This window comes from Oryctolagus cuniculus, chromosome 12 (genome assembly GCF_051225735.1).
Source record: "Oryctolagus cuniculus isolate XC-2025 breed Fujian yellow rabbit chromosome 12, ASM5122573v1, whole genome shotgun sequence".
Lineage (NCBI taxonomy): Eukaryota > Metazoa > Chordata > Mammalia > Lagomorpha > Leporidae > Oryctolagus > Oryctolagus cuniculus.
The window spans coordinates 61,883,475-61,899,881 of NC_142878.1; the positions used below are offsets into that span (position 1 = coordinate 61,883,475).

At 42.7% G+C, this 16,407-nt stretch overlaps 1 long non-coding RNA gene across 1 annotated transcript; it reads left to right on the forward strand.

Annotated features, from left to right (window-relative positions):
- Window positions 1-1,270: 1,270 nt before the first annotated feature.
- On the forward strand, window positions 1,271-13,120 carry LOC138844547 (uncharacterized). The gene is made up of 3 exons (XR_016217562.1): window positions 1,271-1,937; window positions 9,335-9,391; window positions 9,575-13,120. It is a non-coding gene; the product is annotated as an uncharacterized LOC138844547 (long non-coding RNA).
- The last annotated feature ends 3,287 nt before the right edge of the window (window positions 13,121-16,407 follow it).

The window sequence follows — 16,407 nt, forward strand, 5'->3', positions numbered from 1 at the left end:
GGATGGGGAGCACGGCAGAATTTCAAGGCAGAACATAAACATTTCTGAAAGCCCAGAATGTAAACTTTCGCAACTAGAACCATCTGGAGTAGGAGGGGTGGTGCTACAGAGCTGGGGCAGATTCCTCTGGGTGTTTCCTCCCCCACAGCATGTTTTTTAGAAGTGAAATCAGGCTAGGGAGACAGCACCAAGGCAGCATGGAAGGGGAAGTCCTCAAAGGCCACGCTGCAGCCCGGGGGTGCCTGTGCTGTGTGCTTGGTGGGGAAGGAGGTGTCAAGAGCAGCAGGCACACCTACCTGATGGCATATTAGGTCATTAGCTGGTGGCCTCACCTCCTCCCCCTCTCCTCCTGCCTCTCTGAGTCACTTGCCCAGCCAGAGAACCAGTGATAATATCCCAAAGCCCAGGCTAGGCTCTGGGCCCGTTCACGTGTCAACCCAACGGGTGGCAGCTCCATCTCTCTCACTCCCACTGCTTCCCACCTCCTACAAACAAAGAGCCACGCCCACCCCTACTCCCCAGCACCGTTGGGCCCTTTGTGCTCTACAAGCATAAATGGAATTTAAAGTAGAAATAAGAGATGCTCTGGGGGTTTTCATCCAGCTATCATTCAGTGAGGATGTCTTTATGTTTATTACTTTTGCCAATGGGCCAATGTATGTGATGCCTTACAAGAAGTTAAAACTGGGAGATAGTTATGCTCTTCAAAAGGGAAAAACAAGCCCCAGATGTTTCAAGGAGCAGTTAAGAATCTCTAAACACTTTCAGAAATTTCCTCCAGCTTTGTCTCACTCTAGCTCAGGCAATCTAGAAAAAATGACTCTAAAATATTCACTTTAGAGAGCAGGCTTTCTTGTGCAGACAGTCAGCTGCTCATTGTATTGCAAACATCTGAGATAAGGTTTCACAGGTCTTGGGGAGGCATTCAACACAAAGCGAACGCCAGATCTGGCTGAACTGTAACGACAGAGACGGAAATCTTTGTGTAGCAAGTGTCAGTTCGCGGCAGGCTGTCCACTCATGTCCTTTCTCTCCTTTACAAAAGCTGTAGGCTGGCATCCATATCCCATTTCACAGGAACAAAACCTGAGGTTCAGACAGGCGGTGCCAGACATATAGTAACCAAGTCAGTTCTAGTTCCCTGAGCCCCACCGACACGATAATATTATACACAACACCTGCATGAGGTGCCTTGATCACAAAGCGGGAGATGTGGGTTTCTGCCCCAGCTCTGCCCATCATTAACAGGGAGGTGCTGGGTGAATGCCACTTCTCTCCGGGTAAACAGTCTGGCTGGTTGGTTTCTGAAGGCAGAAACAGCTCTGAAAATTCAAGTCTGCTTTAGCTAGTTTGCATACTCATCTGGGTGCTTATTTAGCCCTATCCTGACCACTGGTTCTCTTGAAAGGGCGTGGCTGGGGCAGAACCTCAGGCAAATGTCCTGGGTGGAAGAGCCTCCTCAGACCTTCTTGGCTGGGTGAGTCACTGCTGGCCGCGCCTCCTTGGAACCAGCCACCAGAAATGCATTCTCGGGGTGAACCCTTTGAGGCTGTACTTTGGGAGGGCTTTCTGCTTTCAGATTGCCTGCAGATTAAATAATAAGGGAGGTTTCTGTTGAGGTGTTATGAAGCTTTGCCCGTGTCCCTAACAAATGGCTTTGCTGTGCATGAAAGGCAACACATAAATGAGGTCACACTGGCGAGCCTTGGCTGTTTACTAACTCTGGGAGGTGGAGCCAGGGGGTGAAACAAGTGGGTGAGATTCACTAACAGGCTTCTCAGAGACAATGGTTTTGCAAAAAGAAGGCAGGCAAGTTCCCTGCAAAGTAGGAATGTGTCTAATATGGGAGGTGAAAAGTCGCCGGAGGCAGGGAAAGACGAAGTACAAACTCTGAGGACAATGAAGACGCTTGTTAATGTTGGGATTTGTAGAACATGGTAAGAGAGCAACTTGGGGGCTGCCGGCTAAGGATGTGTGTACGTTTCATGTGCTTTCTTTTCTGCTGCAGAGAGTCACCTTGCACTGAAATGGAAAGCAGGTGGCTGGATCTAGGCTCTGTGACAGAGGGCTGGGAGCTGGGGGAGGAAGGGTGGGTGCAGATGGGGCAGACAGATGAAGATCTTCCAGCTAGCTGAAGGACAGCTACCTTCTCTTACAAACATTTCCTCTCTTCTCTTCGTTACTTCCTCTTCGGTATTTACCCAACTCACTGCAGGAAACTCGCAAAAGATTTGCAGAACTCTGATTTTTCGCATTAATGGCAAGGAGGACAAGGCTGCGGCTCGGCAGCATTGCCCTTGTGGTTCATGGTCGTTGGGGTGAAGACTTCACGCTGCCTGTGGCTATTCAGCAGGTCTTGGGGGACAGGGAGAGGACGTTTTTCTTTTTCTGTAGGGAATGCTTAGAAAATAAGAACTCAAAAGTCACCCTGGGTCCTGAATGCTCAGGCTTAGTGAGATTCCCTAGAAGCAGCCTGTTCTAAGGTAGCTGGAGTGAAAACCATGACCTTCTCGCCAATGCAGAATTTACAAGACTAAAACAAAAGCCACACTGACCAGCTAGTACAAAGGCGAGGTCAAAGCCAGCTTCGTGTAATCGGAAAGCCACAAGTTACGGGCAACGTCCTCTCGCGACACACAGGGATTTCCTGTAACGGCCTCCATTTCCAAGGGCTGCGGGCTCTGGAAGGATCCCTGTGGACAGCAACCCCGCAGAACCCCGGCGCCCTGCTGTTGAACGCTGTTCCTCTTTATATAGAACAACTGCCTCCCAGGAATTTCCACCCACAGGTTCTAATTCTGGAGCTACGCACAGAGAACCTATTTCCTGTTTCAGATGACAGCCCTTCTGATAGTGTATGACTGGCTTCTTGCCCCATTGTATCTTCCCTTCCTTCTCACAAAGTCGGTTTCCCAGGCTTGAATTTTCTCTGCATTTCTTCAGCCAAGGGTCTGTTCCTTCAGGCCCTTCTGGAGATGCCCTGCCTTGTCAGGTCCCACCTCAAGAGAATTGTCCACAGTGAATAAAATATCCTCTATGCGCTTGCCGGGTATTCAGGCCAGTGGGGTCATGGTTTCTCTCAAGCTGGCCATGGAATTGCTACAGTGGGTGGCTGGTCTCAAATCATCACATTAAATGAGAGAAACCAGACACAAAAGTGTCCAAACAGTATGAGTCCCTGTATGATGAAGTCAGGAAGAAGCCAAATAGATCCTCGATGGGAATTTTGAAGGCCATTCCTCTGGGAAGCAGGAAGGGTGAAATCATTGGAAAGGTGGAGAGTTATCTGGAAGCTGGAAATGGTCCTTGTTATGTTTGGGATGGAGGATCCACGGGTGTTCTGTTTTCAAAACTCATCACGCTGATCACCGATTTGTGTATTTTACGGCAGGTCAGGTATACTCCCCATAAAGAAAACTCAGATTTCTTCATACACCAAACCATCTGCGTTTCCTCAAAAGTTCTTTTCATTTGTTCAGCTTGTGGTATTTCTTTTTTATTATTTAGTAAATATAAATTTCCAAAGTACAGTTTATGGATTACATTGGCTTCCCCCCCACCAATAATTTCCCTCCCACTCGCACCCCTCCCATCTCCCACTCCCTCTCCCATTCCATTCACATCAAGATTCATTTTCAATTATCTTTATATACAGAAGATCGATTCAGTGTATATTAAGTAAAGATTTCATCAGTTTGCACCCAGCTTGTGGTATTTCTAACAGAAGCGCCACAAATGTTTATCAAGAAGGGCAGCGGCCAGCCTTCTATTGTTAATCCATTAAATGTGCACAATTTGCCTTTTCTATCATGTGCCTCCATTTTTGCGATAAAAGAAAAATAAAGTGCAAAACAAAATCTCAATCACAAGTAATGTTTCAGTGCCAATTACTTTCATAAAAATCCAATTCATCTCTGGTATTTTATTAAAATGTGATGATAAAGTGATTGGAAGAATATTGAGCTGAAATATGACTGATGTGCAAAGTAGTACCTACCCAACAAATGTGAATTAAGTAAAAGCCAATGAGAATAAATTTTTCTTCATAGGTTCTGCAATGCTAAGAGTAGTTCTCTTTTAAAAGCTTATATTCCAAGACTCTTCCTTTTACTATTTGTTTACTCAGAAGTTGAACATTATCTCAAGCCATAAGGCAACAAGAAACTGAGGTTTTGCAGACAGCAGAAGCAATCCTCTTTTGAGTTGGGAGTTGGGAATATTTTCAAAGTGTATCACCCAAGTGATCCAAAAACAAGATTAAAAACAAATAAACAAAACAGAAAAACAAGGGATCTCCTTAATTTCCATGAGAAAAACACAAGACAGATGCCAGGACAGAGGCCCTCTGTGATGTACCTGACAAGTACCCTTCAAAACTGTCAAAGCCATTGAAACCAAGGCAAGTCAAAGATATGGTCATGGCCAAGAAGATGCCTAGGCAGGCATGAGGGCTAAATGTGCTGCCATGGATGGGATCCTGCGACAGAAAAAGGGCACGGGGGCCAAACCAAGATCTGGTAGAACAAAAACTTTGCCAATAGCAATGTGTCCACCTCGGTTCCTTGGTTATAACAAGTGTGTCAGGTTAGCGTAAGATGGTAATGATAGGCCAGTGCCGCGGCTCAATAGGCTAATCCTCCGCCTTGCGGTGCCGGCATACCGGGTTCTAGTCCCGGTCGGGGCGCCAGATTCTGTCCCGGTTGCCCCTCTTCCAGGCCAGCTCTCTGCTGTGGCCCAGGAGTGCAGTGGAGGATGGCCCAAGTGCTTGGGCCCTGCACCCCATGGGAGACCAGAAGAAGCACCTGGCACTTGCCTTCGGATCAGCACGGTGCACCAGCCACAGTGTGCCAGCCGCGGCGGCCATTGGAGGGTGAACCAAGGGCAAAGGAAGACCTTTCTCTCTGTCTCTCTCTCTCTCTCACTGTCCACTCTGTCAAAAAAAAAAAAAAAAAAAAGATGGTAATGATATGGGGAGCTGAGCCCAACCCCCTGCCCATTTTCCTGAGTCTTGATGAGGGCAGGTTTAGTCCCAGCCCAGGGAACCTGACTGTTGCCAGGTCTGACACTGGAGGCTAAGAGTTTGAGATTTGATCCCTAAGGCTAATGCTGTACATTTTGGCCAATGTTTGTATGTCAGTCTTTTTGATATTCGCCCTTTCCTGGAGTGTGAAATGACATCTCATCTCGGTCTTAGTTCGCATTTTTTGGATGGCGACGGATGCTCATGGCTCTTCACATATTTGTGGGCCTTTGTAGATTCTCTTCTTCAATGTTTTTTCTTCTGGGAATTGAGCTGCTTCTTCTGTCATGGGTTTCCAAGTCTGGAATCTGGTTCAGGCTCCATGTAAACAGGCCAGGGGTCATGGGTTTCCTTTCAGACAACTGCTCGCAGCTTCTTCATCACCCATTTTTGATCTGTTCTGATGGTAAGTTGAAGCGTGCCTTTGCTGACCATACATGTGTTTTGCCCCTGGGAAAGCTGTATTCTGCTAACTCTCCATAGCATTCCTGGGCCTGCTCTCTTAGTCCCTCCAACTCTTGCTGCTCATTGTGATCATGGAACCCTTCTGATTTCTGACCTTACAGCACAGTCATCTTGGTATTTTTTCTTTTTAGGGAGCAGTTCCTATCATTCCTATTATTATTAGTTAATTAGTCTAGTTGTGTGATCACCTTTCTTACCATCACAATGACCTGTGATATGAGAGCTTTTGCCCATTTTTCAAAGGAAAATTTTTAATTTTTATTTATGGATTTGAAATAAATATATACTAAGGACACTGTCATACTTTTCAAAACTTAAGTGTAAAGCTGGCATGTGACACTTTATTATTAAAGTTTGAGTTAGGCATTAAGGCTATATTAGGCATAAACAATAAAGGCAGAGAGAGAGAGAGAGAGAATGAGAAAGACAGAGAGATACCTACTATCCACTGGTTCACTCCCCGCAAATACCTGCAACAGCCAAGCGTGGGCCAGGCTGAAGTCAGGAGCTAGGGACTCCATCTAGGTCTCCCACATGAGTGGCAGGGACCCAAGTGCTTGAGCCATTACCTGTCACCTCCTGGGGTCTGCATTAACAGGAAGCCAGACTAGAAGTGGAGCTGGGACTCAAACTCAGATACTCAGGTAACGGATGCAGGCATCTAAACTGCTGAGGCAAAGGTCAACAGTAGCCCTTTTAAAGAGGACTAGCGCACCTGAGTGAAGGCTACATGGGAGTTCTTCCTACTAATATGCCAATTTTCTTCACTAAGACTGAAATTATATCAAAATAAGTTCATAAAGATCTCTGTGATTGAGATCCCAGTGGAAAGAACGTGACATCAAAGAAAGAGGTACCTTTCTCTGAAGGGAGGAGAGAACTTCCACTTTGACTATGGTTTTGTCTAAATAAGGTCAGAGTCTGTGAACTCAAGAGGCTTCCATAGCTTTGGTAGCTCATGACAAGAGCCTTGGATGATTACTGACCTCATAAATAAGAGTGTCAATTGTTAAATCAACAACGGGAGTCACTGTGCAACTACTCCCCATGTAGGATCTCTGTCCTTAATGTGTTGTACTATGTGAATTAAAAGTAAAACTACTACTCAAACAGTACTCTATACTTTGCTTATCTGTGTGGGTGCAGTCTGTTGAAACCTTTATTTAGTATATACTAAATTGACCTTCTGTATAGAAAGATAATTGAAAATGAATCTTGATGTGAATGGGATGGGAGAGGGAGTGAGAGATGGGATGGTTGCGGGTGGGAGGAAGGTTATGGGGGGAAACGCTGCTATAATACAAAAGTTGTACTTTGGAAATTTATATTTATTAAATAAAAGTTAAAAATGATTTTAAAAAGTTCATAAAAAAGGAAGAAAACTGATTTGCAGGGTACTGGTGCTGGCCAACCCAATTATATTTGTGACTGCTATAAATAGAGGTACCCCAAACTTCATTTTATACTTTTGTCAAACCAATGGTTAAGAATTTTATATGATTATAATTGTAATGACCTGTGATTACTTTAAAACTTACTGTATATGGGGAGCTGGCACTGTGGTGTAGCTGGTAAAGCCGCCACCTGCAGTGCTGGCATCCCATATGGGCATCGGTTTGAGACCTGGCTGCTCCACTTCCGATCCAGCTCTCTGTTATGGCCTGGGAAAGCAGTAGAAGATGGCCCAAATGCTTGGGTCCCTGCACCCACATGGGAGACCCAGAAGAAGCTCCTGGCTCCTGGCTTCAGATTGGCGCAGCTCCAGCTGTTGTGGCTATCTAGGGAGTGAACCAGTGGATGGAAGACCTTTCTCTCTCTCTCTCTCTCTCTCTCTCTCTCTCTGTCTCTCTATCTGCCTCTCCTTCTCTCTCTAACTCTTACTGTCAAGTAAATAAATAAATCTTTAAAAAAAAGCTTACTGTATATGGATGAAGTGATCATCTTTCCATTTGATTATTGCTTATAGCCCTTGCCTATATTCCCGCTAAACTAGGATCTCTTTGCTTTTTATTTGTTGAGTTCTTGATTTGGTGGAACATTAAGTCCTTGACTTATGTAAATTAATAATGTTATCTTAAAAATTAAAGAAAGAAAGAAAGAGAGGAAGGGAGGGGCAGGAATGGAATATCATTATATTCTAAGAGTTTTACCTATGAAACATACTGAATCTGTTAACTAAAGAAACGAGAGCTTCTAAGATGGCGGAGTAGGGAGGGAGCTTACTGCTATAGTCTAGGAGAAGATAGTTTTAAAAACGTGGAAAGAGTGCAGTCTCAGGGAAGAGGAAGAAAATAGCAGAGGAAACCTCACAAATTAGAGGGACACTGTGGACCTACGTGGATGGCGTGGACACCCACAACTCAGGGCCCCAGCAGCCGAGAGCCTACACACCTGCACTGGAGAGTGAGGTGAGACTAAATCGCAGCAGCCCAAGCCACTGGCAATAAAGCTGCAGGAAGAGCCTAGAGGGAATCCAGCATGGCGCCCCGTGGGTGATAGTGTACCTGCCAAACTAGAGGAGGAAAAAAAGAGAGGGACAGGTTTCTCTCTCTCTAATCACCTTACAACAGCGTCCTGTAACAAGCCAATAGAGAGGGCACCATTTTGGACCTATGTAACAGCTGCGCCAGCTCATGGACATCCAGGTTACTGCTAAGGGACAATGCTGGGGAATCTGAGCTTACACTGATGACTGCACAGATCATTTGTGTGGTCCATGGGGCAGAGTGGATGAATACACCCACTGGGGCTAGTGCCTAGGCACTGTCTCCTTTGAGGAAAGGAGCTCAGCTGAGCAGAATAAACTTCCCTCCTGATTTAAAAAAAAAGAGAGAGATTTGCCGTGCCAGACCTTGGTGTATCACCTTAGACACACCCTTCACCCTGGAGAACTGAATAGAGCTCCCTGGCCATGACCAGAAAAGATCTTCACCATGACACATTGTAATCAAACTCTCCACAGTAAAACATAAATAAAAGATTCTAAAATGTGCATGAGAGAAAAGCCAGATTACTTTCAGAGGATCTCCAATTAGACTCACAGCAGACTTCTCATCAGAAACCTACAGGCTAGGAGAGAATGGCAAGGTATATTCTAAGTCTTAAGAGAAAAAAAACTGTCAACCCACAATACTATAGACTGCAAAGCTCTCATTTATGAATGAAGGTGAAATAAAGACTTTCCATACAAACAGAAATTGAAAGAATTTGTCACTACCCGTCCAGGGTCTGTTTAAGTTATCTATGTCTTCATGGCTCAATTTAGATAGGTTGTATGTGTCCAGGAACCTATCCATTTCTTCTAGGTTTCCCAGTTTGTTGACATATAGCTCTTTATAGTAATTTATGATCATTCTTTTTATTTCTGTGGTGTCTGTTGTTACATCCTTTTTAATTTCTAATTTTATTGATTTGGGTCTTCTCTCTCTTTTTTGGTTAATTGGGCCAATGGTGTGTCAATTTTTTTTTTTTTCAAAAAACCAGCTCTTTGTTTTGCTGATCTTTTGTGTGTGTTTTTTTTTTATTTAGTTTTGTTGATGTCTTCTCTAACTTTAATTATTTCTTTTCTCCTACTAGTCTTGGATTTGATTTGCTGTTGTTTTTCTAGATCCTTGAGATACATTGATAACTTATTTGGTGCCTTTCCAATTTTTTGAAGTAGGCAGCTATTGCTTGAAAGTTTATTAACTTTCCTCTTAACACTGCTTTTGCTGCATTCCATAGATTTGATATGTTGTATTGTCTTCATTTGTTTCAAGAAATTTTTTTATTTCTATTTTGATTGCTTCTATGACCCACTGTTCATTCAGGAGCATGTTGTTCAACTCCATGTGTTTGCATATGTTCTAGAGATTCCTGAGTTGCTGATTTCCAGCTTGATTCCATTGTGGTCCAAGAAGATGCATGGTATAATTTCAATTTTTTTTTTAATTTGCTGGGACTTGTTTTATGGCCTAGTTTGTGGTCAATCCTAGAGAAATTTCCATGCACTGGAGAGAAGAATGTGTATTATGTAACTGTAGGATGAAAAGTTATGTAGATATCTGTTTGGTCCATCTGGTCTTTATTAACTCTACTGTTAATCAACAGAAATTGATAAATAAAGACCCTCCCAACAAAGAAAAGCCCAGGACTGGATGGCTTCACTGCTGAATTCTACCAGATATTTAAAGAAGAACTAATTTCAATTCTTCTCAAGTTATTCAATACAATTGAAAGAGAGGGAATCCTCCCAAATTCTATGAAGCCAGCATCACCTTAATTCCTAAACCTGAAAAAAATGCAACAGAGAAAGAGAATTACAGACCAATTTCCCTGATGAACAGAGATGCAAAAATCCTCAAAAAAATTCTAGTAAATTGAATCCAACAGCACATCAGGAAGATCATCATCCAGACCAAGTGGAATTTATCCCTGGTATGCAGGGATGGGTCAACATTTGCAAATCAATGTGATACATCACATTAACAAACTAAAGAATAAAAATCATATGATTATCTCAATAGATGCAGAGAAAGCATTTGATAAAATACAATACCCTTTCATGATGAAAAATCTAAGCAAATTGGATATAGAAGGAACATTTCTCAACACTATCAAGGCAATTTATGACAAACCCATAGCCAACATCCTATTGAATGGTGAAGAGTTGGAAGCATTCCCACTGAGATCCAGAACCAGACAAGGATGCCCAATCTCACCATTGCTATTCAGCATAGTCTTGGATATTTTAGTCAGAACCATTAGGCAAGAAAAAGAAATCAAAGGGATACAAACTGGGAAGGAAGAACTATCCCTATTTGTGGATGACATGATTCTATATATAGGGGATCCAAAAGATTCCACCAAGAGCTCATAGAAGAGTTTGGTAAAGTAGAAGAATATAAAATCAATGCACAAAAGTCGACAGCCTTTGTATACACAGACAATTCCAAGGCTGAGTTTGAGCCTTTAAGATCAATCCCATTTACAATAGTTATAAAAAATACCTTGGAATAAATTTAACCAAGATGTCCAAGATCTCTATGATGAGAATTAAAAAACATTAAAGAAAGAACTAGAAGATGATACAAAACAATGGAAAAATCTTCCATGTTCATGGATTGGTAGAATCTATGTCATCAAAATGTCCATTCTCCCAAGAGCAATTTACAGATTCAATGTGATACAAACCAAAATACCAAAGACATTGATCTCAGAAATAAAAAAAATGATGCTGAAATTCATATGGAGGCACAGGAGACCTCAAAGAGTTAAAGCAATCTTATACAGCAAAAACAAATCCAGAGGCATCACAATACCAGATTTCAAGACATACTACAAGGAAGTTATAATCAGTATAATTTTATACTGGCATCAGTATAAAAACAGATGGATAGAGCAATGGAACAGAATAGAAATGTCAGAAATCAATTTGCACATCTACAACCAACTTATATTTGACCAAGGAGCTAAAACCAATCCCTGGAGCAAGGATAGTCTCTCAATAAATGGTGCAGAGAAAACTGGATTTCCACATGTAGAAGTATGAAACAAGACCCCTACCTTACACCTTATATAAAAATCCACTCAAAATGGATTAAAGATCTAAATCTATGACCCGACACCATTAAATTATTAGAGAACATTGGGGAAACCCTGAAAGACATTGGCACAGGCAAAGAGTTCTTGGAAAAGACCCCAGAAGCACAGGCAGTCAAAGCCAAAAGTAACAAATGGGATTACATCAAATTAAGAAGTTTCTGTACTGCAAAAGAAACACTCAGGAAAGTGAAGAGGCAACTGACAGAATGGGAGAAATTATTTGCAAACTATGTAACTGATAAAGGATTAGTAAGAAATATACAAAGAGATCAAGAGACTCCACAACAACAAAACAATCAAACCAGTTAAGAGGTGAGCAAAGGATTTAAACAGACATTTTTCAAAAGGGGAAACCCAAATGGCCAACAGACATGTTCAGGATCACTACCTGTCAGGAAAATGCAAATCAAAACCACAATGAAGTTTCACCTCACTCCAGTTAGCATAGTTTTCATACAGAAATCAACAAACAACAAATACTGGCAAGGATGTTGAGAAAAGGGTACCCTCATCAACTGTTGGTGAGAATTTAAACTGGTAAAGCCACTATGAAAGACTATGAAGATACCTTAAAAATCTGAATATAGATCTATCATATGATCCAGCCATTCTACTCCTGGGAATTTACCCAAGGGAAATGAAATCAGCAAATAAAAGAGTTATCTGTATCCCCATGCTTATTGCAGCTCAATTCACAATAGTTAAGACATGGAATCAACCCAAATGCCTGTCAATTGAAGACTGGATAAAGAAATTATGGGATATGTACACTATGGAATACTACACAGTGGCAAAAAAAATCAAATCTAGTCATTTGCAACAAAATGGATGAGTCTGGAAAACATCATACTTAGTAAAATAAGCTAGTCCCAAAGGGACAAATACTGTATCTGTGAGAACCAACAGAGCACCTCAAATGAAATCTGTAGAAGTGAAGTTGACACTTCGAGAAGGGTGACTTGAATTGCCCTTGTCTTTTCTGTCAAGGAACAGTTTTTTTTGTTGTTGGATTATCTTTTTTCTTCATACAAATATGAAACACTTTATATTTGTTGAACTCTTTACCTAAAATAGAGTTAATCATATGTATAGAGTCAATTGAGGATGAACGTCAGTAAAAAATAAGATTGGGAATGAGAGGGAGGGGAAAGTTGCAACTGTAAAGCTGTATAGTTCTGAATACAGTCCTATGGACTTACTTCTAAGGGTACAGTTTAAAAACTTATCATGGGACCTCAAATCTCATTAAACTGGGTGGTGAAAATGCCATCTAAGTGTTAAAGTGATCATATTGAGCATTAAAGTGAACATATAGATAGTATTAAGTGTTAAAATGATCATATAAATAGGATCACATGCCTGGTAATAACAGAATTATAAAGGAGAGAATGTTCCAACATGGGAAGCACTCTACACAGCAGATTCATAGAATGACAATCGCTTTAAGTAACACTCTGACCTCAGAATCAGCCCTTAAATCTTCCTGGTCTGGCTGAAAAGCCCGTGAAAGCATTTCAGGGACAGAAAACCAAGACACTGTGGCAAAAAATGCTCTAAATGAAGGATCTCTTTGAGTGAGACCCCAGTGGAAAGAAGTGGCCATCAAAGGAGGATGCACTTTTCTCTGAAGGGAGGAGAAAACTTCACTTCACTTATTGATCTGTCTAAATACTGACAGAGTCTTTGGATTCAAAAGGCTTCCATAGCCTAGGCAGTTCATGTCAAGAGCCTTGGGTGGTCACTGATGTCATATATAAGAGTATTGATTGCTAAATTAACAACAGGAGTCATTGTGTACTAACTCCCCATGCAGAACCTCTGTCCTCAATGAATTGTATATGAGAGTTAACTGTAAAACTAGTTCTCAGATTTTTGTGTATGTGCATGTGTATACAAATTATTGAAATATTTACTTAGTATACAGTTGGTGTTCTGCATACAGTTAATTGAAAGTGAATCTTAATACAGAATGGGACTGGGAAGGGGAAAGGGAGGAAGAGGAGGAGGGATGGGAGTGTGAGTGGGAGGGCAGGTATGGTGGGAAGAATAATTATATTCCTAAAGTTGTACTTATGAAATTTGTATTCCTCAAAAAATAAATTAAAAAAACCTAAAAAACATAAAACAATTAATTTAAAAAGCTAGACACACCCATGGTTACTCCTGAGAAACAAGCTGTGAACTATTCCTGCTGAGATCAGCTGCCTAGATTTCTGCTCTTCCCTGGCCAGAAGCTAGATCTGTTGGAGCAATCTCATCCTTACTTACCTGTGCTCAGTATCCTGCTTACAATGGTAAGAAACTGAGCATACCCAACGTCTCTGCTCTGGAGTCCCTCCTTTCTTCCATGGGTCTTAGGAGGAGAGGGGGTGGAAGGGCCATTTGCTGTTGTTCTTTCTGTCCCTCAAAGGTCTGTGTTTCTCATACAAAGACCACACACTTAATAAGGAAAAGATTCTGTTCTTGGTTCCATCTGTATAACTAGGAAATCCACATTCAAACTGTCTTACTACGTCTGCTGTAGAAACAGCATAGCTCCTCTCTCTACACGGCTTCACTCAATAGAGATCTATGCTGCTCTGCTTGTGCAAATGAGCTGAGGAGGACTCAGGACAAGCGGTATGAGGGTGAGGGATGGCTCTTCTCCACAGAGTTACTCAGGGAGCTAGGCTAACAGAGGCCCTGCCACCTGTCATGACACCAGCAACTCCCTCAGTGGAAGAGAAGCGGGGAGACATTACCCTCGCTTTTCTGAGCTGTGGTTCTAAAGCATCACACGTGACTTCCACTCACATCTCCGTGGCCTGCGCCAGTCACCAGGCTCTAACTGGAGGGCGGCTCAAGAATGCTCTCAAGGCCATAGACCACGTGGTAAGCTTTGCTACTACCTCTGCCTGCTCCAGCACCATTCTCTGGCCACTTCCTTCCTCCACTGTCATTAACTAGTTATGATATTCTGTTTAATGTCTGCCCTCCTGCTACACATGGGGCTTTTCAAAAATTATTTTTTCAACTTTTATTTCAGAGGCAGAGAGAGACCACAGATAGACAAAGCCCCCACCTGGGTTCCTGTCTGAGTATTAGAGAGAATTAATGATCGACTCCCCAAATTCTTATAATGGCCAGGGCTGGGCTGGGCTGAACCCAAGAGCTGGGAACTCAATCCAGGTCTCCCACATAGGTGGCAGGGACACAGGTGCTTGAGCCATCACGTACTGCCTCTTGGGGTGTGCATTAGCAGGAAGCTGGAATCAGGAGTGGAGTTGGGACAACTCCAAGTACCCTGATATGGGACGTATGGGTCCTAACTGGCATCTTAACTACTGGAGCAAACACCTGCCCCTGAGACGTAGAAGTATTGAGAAGTTGGGTCTGCATCTTTTTTTATTCACCATTGATTTGTTTTTTCACAGGTAAGGTTTTATTAGTTGAGAATCAGTATACACACATCTAAATTTACACAAAATTCTTAACATATGCACCAAACATCTAGAAAGCCATGTGATTATTTTTAAAACAATTTTTCCAGTTATTTTCTTGCTTCCAATTTGGAAGCAAGTTTGCTTTAAGAGGATTTCAAATACTAATACCCTCAAGTGTTGACATACTGTTACATAAGTCCTACTGATTCAATTTAACATCCCACACGCTACATGAAAATTCAAAATTTCCATCTTTCACAACACATTAACAAAATGATTAGGAAAATGGAACTTCCATGACCAAAGACTAATATTACAGTGTGCACACAATTCTGACAGAGGAGCCATCAAGGAGTGGTTTTCTTTAGGAAGCAGTTTTAAATGACATGGGAGCAGAAGTAACTGAAAATGTTTTGGCCATATTAAACATACAACCATACCACCCTGAATGAGCCAGATCTGGGAAGCCATACGCGGTTGAGCCTGGTTAGGGGAGACTATGGGATTCCTGAAATCAAGCAAGGTATCTGGCAGAGTAGCCCAATAGAACTGTGACTTTTGCTGCCATCTGGTGTCAGTATCCCTATATTACAGGAGCAGTTTAAAATGTTGAGACTGAAAGGACAACTTCGATTCTTTAAAAAAACTTATTTGACAGAGGGTGAGATAGATAAAAAGTAGGTAGGTAGGTAGGTAGGTAGGTAGGAAGGAAGGTAGGAAGGTAGGAAGGTAGGAAGGTAGGAAGGTAGGTAGGTAGGTAGATAGAGTTTCCACCTGCTGGTTCAACCCCTAAATGCCTTAAGGACTGCTAGCTGAGACAGGAGCCAGCAACAATGCAGGTCTCTGGCATGGGTGGCAGGAACCTATCCCAGGGTCTGCATTAGCAGGAATCTGGAGTCAGGAGCTAAGCCAGGTATTGAACTCAGGTACTGAGATATGGGACCCAAATATCTTAAGCACTAGGTTAAATTCCTACTCATTCAAGCTTATTTTTTTGGGGGGGGGAGGGTAGGGGTGGCAGGAGGGAAGGATGCACATAGAAGTATAGGGAAGTGGAACAGAGGGTTAGAAAAGGAAAGATTTTCCCTAATTCCCGTTGGGAGTCCTCTAGAGTGAGAGTCTTTGGGTGTCGTATGGATAGTTGTTCTGTCAGAACTGGGATGGAGCCCTTCCCCAGTCTCCTGTCAAAGTGCCCTGGGTTTCAGAGTTGTTAGAGGTTAAAATGACATGGCAAATGCAATGTGAAAATCAATCCAGAACTAAGTCACTTAAAAACTGGTGTCCGGGTCAACTTCAACTTTAAGCTGTCCATGCTCAGCCCGGGGAACAGAACACAGTTAAAGCTGCAGACCTTGGATTTCCTTGTCTAATTCATCGTTTTTTCAGGGCTCAGGTTCAAGTGGCTTTGGTGAAAAATACAAACATCCAAGGAGCAGAGCTTTGTTAGGGCAGATGCTGTGGCACCGTGGGTAAGGCACCATGCTGGTGTTCCATATTGGAGCTCTGGTTTCAACCCTGGCTGCTCTGCTTGCTTCCAATCCAGCTCCCTCCTAACACACCAGGGAAAGTGGCAGAAGATGGCTCAAGTGCTTGGGGGCCTTGCCACCCATGTGGAAGACTGGGATGGAGTTGCTGGCTCTCGGCTTCAGCCTGTCCCAGCCCGGCCGTTGTCGCCATTTAGGGGGGAAGTGAACCAGTGGATGAAAGATCTCTTTCTATGTTGCTCTTTCAAATAAACAAAATAAATCTTAAAAAAAAAAAATTACCTGGCCCCCCACCTTGGGATTTCTGGGAAGTGTTGGAGCCAGCTCCAGCTGCCGACTGCTGGGTTGAGGACAGCGGATGACTCTGGGGGCAGAGGAAGGGTTTTAAAGAGCAGAGCTTAATAGAAGGCAATAGCTGGAGACAGGAAAAATT